This window comes from Geotrypetes seraphini, chromosome 1 (assembly GCF_902459505.1).
Source record: "Geotrypetes seraphini chromosome 1, aGeoSer1.1, whole genome shotgun sequence".
Classification (NCBI taxonomy): domain Eukaryota; kingdom Metazoa; phylum Chordata; class Amphibia; order Gymnophiona; family Dermophiidae; genus Geotrypetes; species Geotrypetes seraphini.
This window is the reverse complement of record NC_047084.1, coordinates 349,918,247-349,930,332: the sequence shown is the minus strand read 5'-3', so window position 1 is coordinate 349,930,332 and position 12,086 is coordinate 349,918,247.

Below are 12,086 nucleotides of genomic sequence, written 5' to 3'. Positions count from 1 at the left end.
TCAGTTTTAAGTAATCGCCTAAAACGTACAGCATTTCTGCATAATCTTAAACTACCTTAAATTCCATTGTGAATCAAGGCAAAAAAAAAAAAAAAATAACTGTGCTTCCTTTAATTCTTGTTACTTAATACCCAGAAGGAAAGGAAAATGTGCTATAGGGGAAATTCTAAAATTGGCACTGGTAGGCATCTTACTAAGTTAATTGAAGAATGCCGTTAGAAAGGGCAAAAAACAATGAGGTTGAAGTGCCTACCAGTGCCTATAAAAGGCACCAGAATCACGCCTGCGTAGATGGTTTAAGGCTGCAGAATGCCAAAGTAGGCATGGCCAACACAAAGTGGCGATAGGCAGCCTACAGCACTTACTTAGGCGTGATTCACACAAAGATAAGCACTGGAAATGTATATCCAGAAAACCCTGGCCTACATTTCTGATGCCTATCTTTCCCATAGGCGCAGTTGTGAAACCAGTGCCTGTGTGCGATTGACATGCGATCAGCGGCCTCTTTTAAGGTGGCTGACAATACTGGTGTCGGTTACAGAATCTGGGTGAATATGCCTTCATCTTGTTTCTACTAGCGAGGAAGTTTATCTATTACATGTCTTCTAGTTTTCAGGAGTTCATAGTTCATTTTGGTCCCCTTTTATCAAGCCACTTTAGGTTTTTTTTTATCACCAACCACTGTGGTAAAAGCTCCGATGCTCATATAATTGCTAAGAGCATCGGAGCTTTTACTGCAGCGGCCGGCGATAAAAATACCCCCTAATGCGGCTTGATAAAAGGGGCCTTTATGGGCTCCTTTTACGAGACCGCGTTAGCGATTTAACACGCGTAATACCGTGCGCTAAACTGCCGGCTGCGCTATCCGCTACCGCCTCCTCTTGAGCAGGCCGTAGTTTTTCAGCTAGCGTGGGGGTTAGCACGTGATAAAAAGTCACGCGTGCTAAAGCTGCTAACGCGGCTTCGTAAAAGGAGCCCTATTTCTTACACCACAAAATAATTAAAAATATGTAAGCAGTTTACAGTCATAAAAGTATAGGGAAAAAGAAAAATAAAGCAAACATAATACAAATTTCAGGTTATAAGAGAAGGAAACAGAGTGGAAAATTTAAAATCAATTATGACATAGGGGAGCAGGGTGTTCTTAAAGATCTCAACACATTAACAAATTACATTGGGATAATCGTAGACAGTTACACAGCAGTATGTAAAGCATTTGATTAGGCCAATTTAAAATAATGGGTCTTATGCATCACCTTAAAGTTTTTCAGTAAGTTCTCTTTCTGAAGCACTGATGGTATAGAGCAGTGTTTTTCAACCTTTTTTGGGCAAAGGCACACTTGTTTCATGAAAAAAATCACGAGGCACACCACCATTAGAAAATGTTAAAAAATTTAACTCTGTGCCTATATTGACTATATATAAAGTAATTCACTTGAGTGCCACCGCCGCCATCGGGAACAGGCCGGCGCCAAGTTCTCCCTGCTTCTCTTCCCCGCGGGGCCGACCAACTCTCACCACCCGTCGTCAATTCTAACGTCGGAGAGGACGTTCTAGGCCAGCCACGATTGGCTGGCCCAGAACGTCCTCTCCGTCAGAATTGACGCGAGTGGCGAGAGTTGGCCGGCCCCACAGGGAAAAGCAGGGAGAACTTGGCGCCGGCCTGTTCCCGATGGCGGCAGTGGCACTCAAGTGGCTAAAGAGCCGCAGTTTGCCGGCCTAGGGACAACACTGGAGGGTGGCCAGCTGTGCACCCCCTTGGGACGTAAACCCGGGGTGGGGCAGACCGCCCCCCCCCACCCTGGTATGCCACTATCTGTACCTCACTCCCTCCCTATGACCAAAAATTCTCCTTTCTTCTATTCCCCGTGTACACAACCATTTCTTTCCCTCCCTTCCTCTCTCCAAAGTCCATGCCTTCTGTGTCCAAACACTCATTCCCTCCCCCACCTCAGCATCTCTTTCCCTCCCTTCCTCTCTCCCAAGTCCATTTCTTCTGTGTCCAAAAACCCATTCCCTCCCCCACCTCAGCATCTCTTTCCCTCCCTTCCTCTCTCCCAAGTTCATGCCTTGTGTCTAAAACGCACTCCCTCCCCCCTTTTGTGTTCCGTGTTTGCCTCCCAGCCCATCTTTGCAACTTTCTCAGCAAAACGAAGCTCAAGCCGCGAGGCTTGTCTTCTGCTTCCTGCCTGCCCTGCCACGCACAAATAGCCGAACGGAAGTATTCTCCGACGTCAGCGCTGACGTCGGAGGGCAGGCTTTGCTTAAGCCCTCCCTCCAACGTCAGCGCTGACATCGGGGAACGCTTGCGATCGGCTATATGTTAGCTGCAGGGCAGGCAGGAACAAAAGACGAGCCTCGCGGCTGGAGATGTATTGAACTCCTGTCCACGTGGGGCGGACCGCCCCTTCTCCCTAGACTGTGGCCTAGGACCCTGGGGGAGCCCGGGCCCCCTGTCAGCTCCGGGCCCCTGAATGCAGGACTGGTGGCCCTGATGGCGGCCCTGACCGTACGGCACACCAGGCAACATCTCGCGGCACACTAGTGTGCCGCGGAACAGCGGTTGAAAAACACTGGTATAGAGTTCCACAAACTTTCTTATCTTGATATTAATGTGTGATTAACATTACATATGGAAATATTGCACTGAATACTCTCTTGTTATTTCTCAGATGCTGATTTGCTCTAGTGAGGATCAAATGTAAATTTAAATGTCTGAGGGCCTTCTTTAGATTTTTCCCTACTTGCTTTGGTCAAAAAAGGCAAAACAGGAACAGTGAACTGGCATTACCACTAGGGGTCAGCAAGCACCATTTTTGATTAGATTAATGTAAAAATAAGAGCAAGCGGGATTGCTCCTGCCCTCATCATCCCTCTCTGATCCTTTGGGGTGAGTCAGGGTGCTAGGGATATTTGGATCTGTGATTAAGTATACCTAGAAGCCTGTGGTAATAGCATAATAGGTGTTATTCTATAACTGGGCACCTCCTTTACCCTCCCCCCAAGGCCACATGGTAGGAGCATAGTCCGAAATGGAACCTAGCTACCCAGGTTCTGTTATAGAATCCATAATAATAAAAGGCTAAGCGCGCATGCGCTGTCGAAAATCCATGAGTCCTGGTGGCGTGAGCTGTGCTTCTGTGCCAGTGCTCATGGCGCCTGCGCTAGTGCGTATGCCAGCGACTCCTCCCTCCCACTGCCGGTCCTCTTCAAAGCGGCCTGCTGAGGTTCGCCAGCCACTGTAGCGAACCTTGCAGGCCGTTCTAGCAAATCCAGGGAGGCGAAGGCGGGACGGAAGCTGCAATCGGCAGCGGCTGCTGCTACTCCTCCAGCCGCCTAGCTCCTCTCCGCCGGCCCCGGCTGGCAGCCCCCTCTGCCCAGTCCTCTCTGCTCCGGTGGCCCGCGCAGGAGAAGGAGCGGATGAAGCAGGGAGACTGTGCAAAGGGAAACAAGGGGTTTGACGGGACGGGAAGAGGAAAGGGAGGGGGAGGAAGCCGAGGAATCTCTAGCACTCGTTATTGTAACGGGCTTAAAGACTAGTACAAGGATAACCTGGTATAAGTATGCCCGACATATAAGCACTGCATTTATGCCAGCCAGTGAACACCTAGATGTAGTGGTGGGGACATGTGTAACTTACAGTATTCTGAAAGTTACCTACATAGAAGACACACCTATACCTCTTCCCATGCTCCTTACCTGTATAAGCCTCCTTTGCAAATCCTGAATATGTAAATTAAGTGGATATTTAAGATTATTGACATTTAGAAAAGGTGTATGTGCACATACGTAAAAGTCAGTATTCTATATATTTACTCATATATGGCGCAAAATAATTGTTTGTAGAAATTTGGGCACTTGCCTGATTTCTGAGAGCATTTTAATTAAATAACAAGCCAATTTGAGCTAGATTCACTAATCCTCCGATCCGTATCCGATCCGTGTGCGATTGGAGGCAGGCTGACCGATTAGCCAACCATCTGCATGCAAATGGGGGCGATCGGAGGCACGCCCCCAACTGACTGTAAGGATCAGATTCAGCCCTGACAGTAGTGACAGGAGAAGCAGCCTCCTGTCACTGCTGTCAGGGTTCTGCCGGCTTTTTAAATTTTTTTTTAAACTGGACTCATATTTTGCGTGTTTTACACATGCAAAATATCAGCCCGATTTAAAAAAAAATTAAACTGCCCTCCCTCTCTCGACAAGTGCCCCTTCAACTCTCCCTCCAAGAACCCAAAAATACCCGGCACAAGGATCCCACTTTCACCACCCCCTGACCGGCTCACCGCATCCCTGACCGGCCCACCCCTGGTCGGGCCGGGCTGGCCTGCCTGCACCCGTCCCCCTCCCTCCCCATACCTTTAAAATAGTTGGGAGCAGGAGGGGTGACTGGTCCCTCCTGCTCCTTAGGCCTCCCTCTGTGATAGCACCATCTTCGGGAGCAGGAAGAAGTGCAAAGTCCGCCTGCTGCTCTCCGGGGCCGCTACACAGTACGAGCCTTAGGCCATGCCCCGGTGCATCATGTGATGCATGGGGAGGGGCCTAAGGCCCTGATTGGTTGAGGCGCCTCGGGCTCTTCCCTTTGGAGGGGCCTGGGGCGCCTTAGCCAATCAGGGACTTCCTTAGACTCCTCCCTAAGGAAGTCCCTGATTGGCTGAGGCACCCCAGGCCTCTCCCAAGGGAGGAGCCCAAGGCGCATCAGCCAATCAGGGCCTTAGGCCCTTCCCATCAGATGATGATGCACCAGGGTTTGGCCTAAGGTCAGTAACGCGGCAGAGTGGCAGGAGCAGGAGGACTTTGGGCTTTCTCCTGCTCCCGAAGATATCATGGAGGCCTAAGGAGCGGAAGGGACCGGGCACCCCTCCTGCTCTCAACATTTTTAAAGATACGGGGAGGGGGGTTAGTCTGACTGGCCCAACCACGGATGGGCCGGTCGGGAGTGCGGGCCTACAGAGCAGGAGGAACTGAGCACCCCTCCTGCTCCCAATTTTTAGGTACAGGGGGTGTCAGGCCGGGGGTGGGTGGGCAATTTTTGATTCTCCTGCTCTCTGCTGCCCTTCCCCACAGTGCAGCCCCGCTTTAAAACCATGAGCTCGCACTGCGGGGATGGGCGGCAGAGAGCAGGAGAGTTAGGGCAGGCAGAGAGCAGGTCTAGACAGAGAGGAGTGGAGTTTTTTTACACAAGCGACTGGTCCTCACCAGTTGTTTGTTCTTGATCGGCCAGCCAGTCGATGTGTCAGGAGAAAAGTTTAGTGAATCACGTCCTTGCCTACTTTGCATGCATTTCCCCTCATTGGCATGCACGGATTTGAAGCGGATCACAGGGCAGGTATGGGAATCGGGCCGGAGGGAAATCTGCTCGTTAAGGGCTCGCAAACCGATCGATATATGATAGGTTTGCTTTGTGAATCTAGTGCCAATAATTGGGTGCTAATATTGGTGCTAACTGGCATAAATCAAAATTTACATGTACATTTTCAGGCACCAGGATCAGCATGTAAATTGTATGCATGGATCCAAAATAGGAGTGCAGCCATGGAAGGGCATTGGTAGATCAGGGGCATTTCCAGAATTTATGCACACCTTACTTCCCTGTTCATAAAAGTCAACTAGGCCATGGTCCAGTCACTGCCTAGGATGGTGGGAAGAAGGGCACCCAAAAAATGTATTTGTTGGGACTAGGGTCGGATCAAGAAAGTCCTCTCAGGGTGGGCAAGCTCATGTACCAGACTTATAACTCTTCAAAAACAAAGTAGTCCACATTGGTTGTTAACTTGAATCAAAAACCAACTTTACTTCTGCTTTCAATTAATGAAGCAAAACACCAAAACAGTCCAGTGTCCATTATTTTTTTATTTATTCAATTTTCTATACCAGGGATAAAGAACTCCGGTCCTCGAGAGCCGTATTCCAGTCGGGTTTTCAGGATTTCCCCAATGAATATGCATGATATCTATTTGCATGCACTGCTTTCAATGCATATTCATTGGGGAAATCCTGAAAACCTGACTGGAATACGGCTCTCGAGGACCGGAGTTCTCTATCCCTGTTCTATACCGTTCTCCCAGGGGAGCTCAGAATGGTTTACATACATTTATTCAGGTACTCAAGCAGTTTTCCCTGTCTGTCCCGGCGGGCTCACAATCTATCTAATGTACAATGGGGGATTAAGTTCTCCTCTTTCTCTTCAGCATAGAAAAATACTTATTAATAAACATTAGATAGTGTGGACTTGATATTTAGTGCTATTTAGCCATCCAGAAACAGCTCCCAGTTGGCTAAATAGCATAGATGACAGCTATCCCATGATATTCAGCGGGAGATAGATGGCTATCTTCTGCTGAATATTTGACTTAGCAGATTGGCCTTGCCCTGTTCTGTCCCCTGTTCTGATCTGTCCCAGAACTGCACCCACGTGAACCATGTGTCTCCTTCCTCAAGCTCAGGGCTGTGTCTGTATGTCCTCTGTGCATGTGCAGACATCGACGCGATGACATCGCGCACTTGTTTGATAGGCGGTGTTTCAAAAATAAAGAAACCTGAACTTGAAACTTAACAGCGGATAGCGTAGCTGGTTTTAAGAAAGGTTTGGACAAGTTCCCGGAGGAAAAGTCCATAGTCTGTTATTGAGAAAGACATGGGGGAAGTTACTGCTTGCCCTGGATCAGTAGCATAGAATGTTGCTACTCCTTGGGTTTTGGCCAGGTACTAGGGACCTGGATTGGCCACCATGAGAACGGGCTACTGGGTTTGATGAACCATTGGTCTGACCGAGTAAGGCTATTCTTATGTTCTTATATCTTCCTTTCAGCCCAGATCTGGTCCCTAGTGATTATCACATCTTCGGTCCACTGAAGGATATGCTGTGAGGTCACAGATTCACCTCTGATGATGAAGTAAAGGAAGCGGTGCTCGCATGGCTTCGGGAATAGCCAAAAACCTTTTTTCTCTGCAGGAATGCGGAAGCTAGTTGAATGATACAACAAAGGTGTCATCTTGCATGGGGACTATGTGGAAAAGTGATATGTTCAATTGCTCACAGTTACCAAATCGTGCACTCAGCACTGTTGCTCATACCCTTCATGGTCTAGCGTTGCACAATGATGACACTCAGGCGCTTGTCAACTCAAGTGGAATTTATTTGGCCGCAGCCATAACAGCACAATTACATCAAACTGTTATCAACTGAACATCATAATCAAGCATGAACGGTGATGAACTGTACACTGTAACCGCACTTCAGAAAATGGCATAACACACGATGTACATCACCAGGCAACATATAAGGAACTGATGGTCAGGCGCACAGCATCTGGTTCTCTATCCCGCACAATGTGGGGCGCCGTACAAGCTTCCCCATCTCACCGGACCCTTCCCGTTCAAGGAGGTGTCCCCTCATCAGCTGTACGTTGTTGTGAAGATCATGGCCTGGCCCCCTGCCGTCCAAGCAAGGCGACGTGCCCCATGTCTTAACCACTGTATAGATGTCAGCCTTCTACCCATATGCTGTGCTTACCTGCCAGACTGGCTGCGACAGTAGTGAAGGGTGGGCGGGAGGGAAGTCACGTCGATCTCCCTGGACCGCCGTCGGGAAAAGGGGCGACCTCCCTTCCGCTTCCCCTTCTTCTCTTAACCCTCCCCCCTCCCATCCCTCGCTGATTGGCGCTTTCCTATCCTCCTCCCTTCCCCCCCCCACCTATCTATTCGCTCCGGCTTCGGCCGATTTGGCCTCGCTCCTCCCTATATGGGATCGGAGCTTGTTCTTTCTATTAAAGATGTTAAATGTATTTTGCCTTTACTGTTTGATTTACCCTCGAATTGTTACCATTTATAACTAAACTCTTGCCCAATTTAAAGCATGAAGCAAAGATCTAACTTCCAGGCTATTCATTATTCTGCTAAGGACTCCCCACATTAAACACAGAGCCTACCTCATGCCATATCCACTCTATGCCACACCCTTTGTAGGCTTTTCCGTGACCTACACCAATAAAACAGGTCTTTATTCTGTTCTAGAATGATTCAGTGAACCACAACAGAGCAAAACATTCTGTTAGGTGACAGACAATCTCACGCAGAAAAATATCTAACAACGCTTGCTGGGAGGATCTCAAAAAGAGTATATTAATGCAATAACCCACTCCTTTTGTATTGCAGAATTATTGTCCTCTGGTATTCCACCTTTTATTTCTGATAGCTATTCAGGCATCTTTTTCTGCTGTTACTCTATGGGCTCCTTTTACGAAGGTGCGCTAAGCTTTTTTGCGCACGCACTGGATTAGTGCACGCTATCCGAAAATCTACTGCCTGCCCATAAGGAGGCGGTAGTGGCTAGCGCGCGCTATTACGCATTTTAAGGTCCTAATGCGCCCTTCGTAAAAGGAACCCTATGATCCAACACCTTTTTTCAGGTGCTCTTTTCCAGATCTCTTCTCTCCTTCTGTATCAAACGTTTCTTTGAGTTTTGTTTTTTTTTTTTCATTTCCTTTCCTGATCTCCTCTTTCTTCTTTGTATCAACATAACTTTGGGTGCTCCTTTCCGGGTTCCCTACTTCTCTTTGATTTCTCTTTCTAAATCAGGCTTCAGCTGTTCAAATCTCCTGCATACTTTTGCATGCATTCATTTTAGGCATTCTCTTCAAGCTTGTAAAAATTCAAGCATTGCATCGTTCATTCACACACCTAATCAGAAAGACAGGAAAAAGTAAAAAGGAGTTTGACACATCTTCAGCAATTTAATGAGCTACTCTAAATATATCATCAATCAATTGGCAGAAATGATGAAGTGATTCCAAGTCTGATTTACTACTGAATACAATATCTTCAGTGTGCTATACTGTACTACGGCAGTCTGCTACATCATACCTCATTATGCTAAAGGTCACAGTACCTGCCTTTTTAGTAGGAAAATCTGAATAGCAGATAACTGATAACAAGGAGGTTAAATGAATATTCTAAAACAAGAACACTGAGGCATTCAAATTCCATGCAGATATCCTGCTCTGTTACCACAAATTCATTTGCTATATATTTCTATAAAAATGTATCTGGTGGATTATAAATGAATAGGCTTCAAAAAAACAAAAACTATAAATACCAATACTGTAAAAACTTCTACTGCAAGAAATTGGTAAAACTCTCCTTTTATCCTCTTACTGGATGCACGTTTGCACTTTATATTTATATTGATTTAAATTAAATGTCTTTAAATAAGGGTATCATGAAGTACTGGGCAGTATTTATTTAGACCCTTGGGTCTGGTGCTAGTCACCTATGAGTACCTGCCTGGCCAAAACTGGCCCAAAACGATTATTGACCATGATAAACACCCAGGGAGGGAGAGTGACTTCAGACAAGGGTATTTGTGATATCTTCTATAATTATTATCGAAAAATGTATGGTCCCTCAGAGGAGGACATTCTGCAGTTACCCCACATAACTTTAGCTGATAAGATACATTTGAATGCCCCAATAACTCTAGAAGAGATTTATTGAGCAATCACTAAAGACCACTGTTGAAAGCGCCAGTGGAGCATGGGTTGAGAGCAGAACATTATAAGATCTTAGGGAAGAAGATGGTGCTTCCTCTTACCAAACTTTGTAATGTGCTGGTGAATGCAGAAGCTTTGCCAGTTTCATGGAATTCAACTAGGATCCTGATGCTCCCAAAGCCTAGACGGGATCCGGAGTTAGTGGAGTCCTATAGGTCAAAATCATTGCTGAATATGGATGTGAAATTGTTAGCTAAGATCATGGGCAATAGAATAGCAAAGGTGTTGCCAGATATTATCCAGAATCCCAAGTGGGCTTCGTGAAAGGGAGGACGATAGCAAAGAATGCAAGAAAGATTCTCCTGTCATTGGAGCAAAGGGCCTGTCATGATATTCCATCCATCTTAATTAGTTTTGATGCTGAAAAAGTATTTGATACAGTAAAATGTGGGAATTTATGCAAGCAAATTTGATATCCTATGGCTTTGACAGGTTTTTTGTTTCAGCGATAAGGACTTTGTATTCCTCCCCGCAGGCTAAAATAGTGATTAATAATCATGAATTGGCAAGCTTCCCCATCTGTAGAGGGTTGTCCCCTTTCACCACTCTTATTTGTGTTAACATTGGACCCCTTCAATAGAGATATCTATATCATGCTGGCAATCCAGGGTATACAGGTGGATCTGGATATATTCAAATTGGCAGTGTTCATGGAGGATATTTTGGTACATCTTGTGAACCCTAAAGCTTTCTTGACCCATCCTTTGGAGTTGTTTAAGGAGTATGGAGACTATGCAGAAGTCAGAGAAATCGGAGGCAATCCCTTCATCACCGGCAGTGCGAAGGCAATGGGGAGAGCAGTTTCCTCTAAAATGGGCTGAGGGCTCGTTTGTGTATTTGGGTACTTTATTGGCTATGCATACTTCAGAATTCTATAATTTAAATATCACCAAAATGATGCAAAAAAAAAAAATTTAATAAAGTGCTAGAAGAGTGGAAAGACATCCCTATACTGCTGATAGGTTGAACTAGTCTGATAAAGATGATAATTTTACTGAAATGACTTTATCTGTTTAAGACTCTCCCTCTTAGATTACTGTGTAAAGATTTGCGAAAGCTGAATCGTATCATAGCAGTTTTTTTCTGGGTCTCAAAGAAACCAAATATCCAAGAAACCTCAAATATTAAGTAAAGGTGGACGGGTGGACTTAAGATGGTTTGGGGCTCCCCAATATACAATTATGCTTGCCTTCTCCGACATTTGAGAGACTGGGTTGTCCAGACAGAACAATACACGCCCATTACAATGGAGTGGCCATTTTTCTATCCCATTCATATTTATGTGTTGCTCCTTATGAGAAGAGACCTGACTTTTTTCTCTTGAGGTTCAGTGGAACCCATGAAGCTGAGTATAGATTGGTTCATTCTCCCGTGTACCTTGAATATCCTTTACGAAGAAGTGCCAAGCCAAGGTTTCTCAAAAGAGAGCAAACAGAGGCCGGATATCCCTTTTCACAATGAGAGATATTTAGGGAAATATAATAGACAGTAGTTATTTTCAACCAGTGGAGACCCAAACTTCCAAGGTGAATCAAGCACAGCATTTTTAAATAGAGAGTATATTTATCACTGTATCCTATATGAGCAGAAAGTCTGTAACCGTGTGATAAGGACTAGGGAGGCAAGATCTAAGAAGTGTGCAATGAGGTACATTTCTTTAACCTAGCATTTAGGGATTAGGCATGGTTGTGGCTAGCTGTGATGGGGTGGGGTCCAATACTTTAGTTGACCTTACCACTGAGTATACCTACTCTCTATCTCTTCTCACCTTCATTTTCTCTGTCCTATAATAATTGTAGTTCTTTTCCATTCTTGTTTTTATATATATATATACAGTATATAAACAAGAATGGAAAAGAACTACAATACTTTATATGTAAACCACCTTGCTGTCTTGTACAAGAGATGGTTTATCAACTACATAGGAGTTGTCCAGAGGAAGGCTACTAAAATGGTGCGTGGTCTTTGTCATAAAGCATATGGGGTCAGACTTAAAGATCTCAATCTGTATACTTTGGAGGAAAGGTGGAAGAGGGGAGATATGATAGGGACGTTTAAATGCCTATGTGAATTAAATGCACATGAGTCGAGTCTCTTTCATTTGAACGGAAACTCTGAAATGAGAGGGAATAGGATGAAGATAAGAGGCTCAGGAGTAATCTAAGGAAATATTATTTTATAGAAAGGTTGGTAGATGTGTGGAACAGTCTCCTGGAAGAGGTGGTGGAGACAGAGACTGGATCTGAGTTCAAGAAAGCCTGGGATAGGAACGTGGGATCTCTTAGAGATAATGGTTACTGCGGATGAGCAGACTGGATGGGCCATATGACCTTTATCTGCCATCATGTTTCTATTAAACCATAAACCATAAAAGTCATTTCTGCAACCTGATCAAATACCCAGTTGGAGGGACAGTGCGCCTCTAAATAATATCACTTGCCCACCGGCTGAAAAGCTGGGTGGAACTGGATGCTCTCTGCAAATCATTGGAATAAAGAAAGCCCTCCCAGCCTTGGAGAAAGCACATAAAGAGGG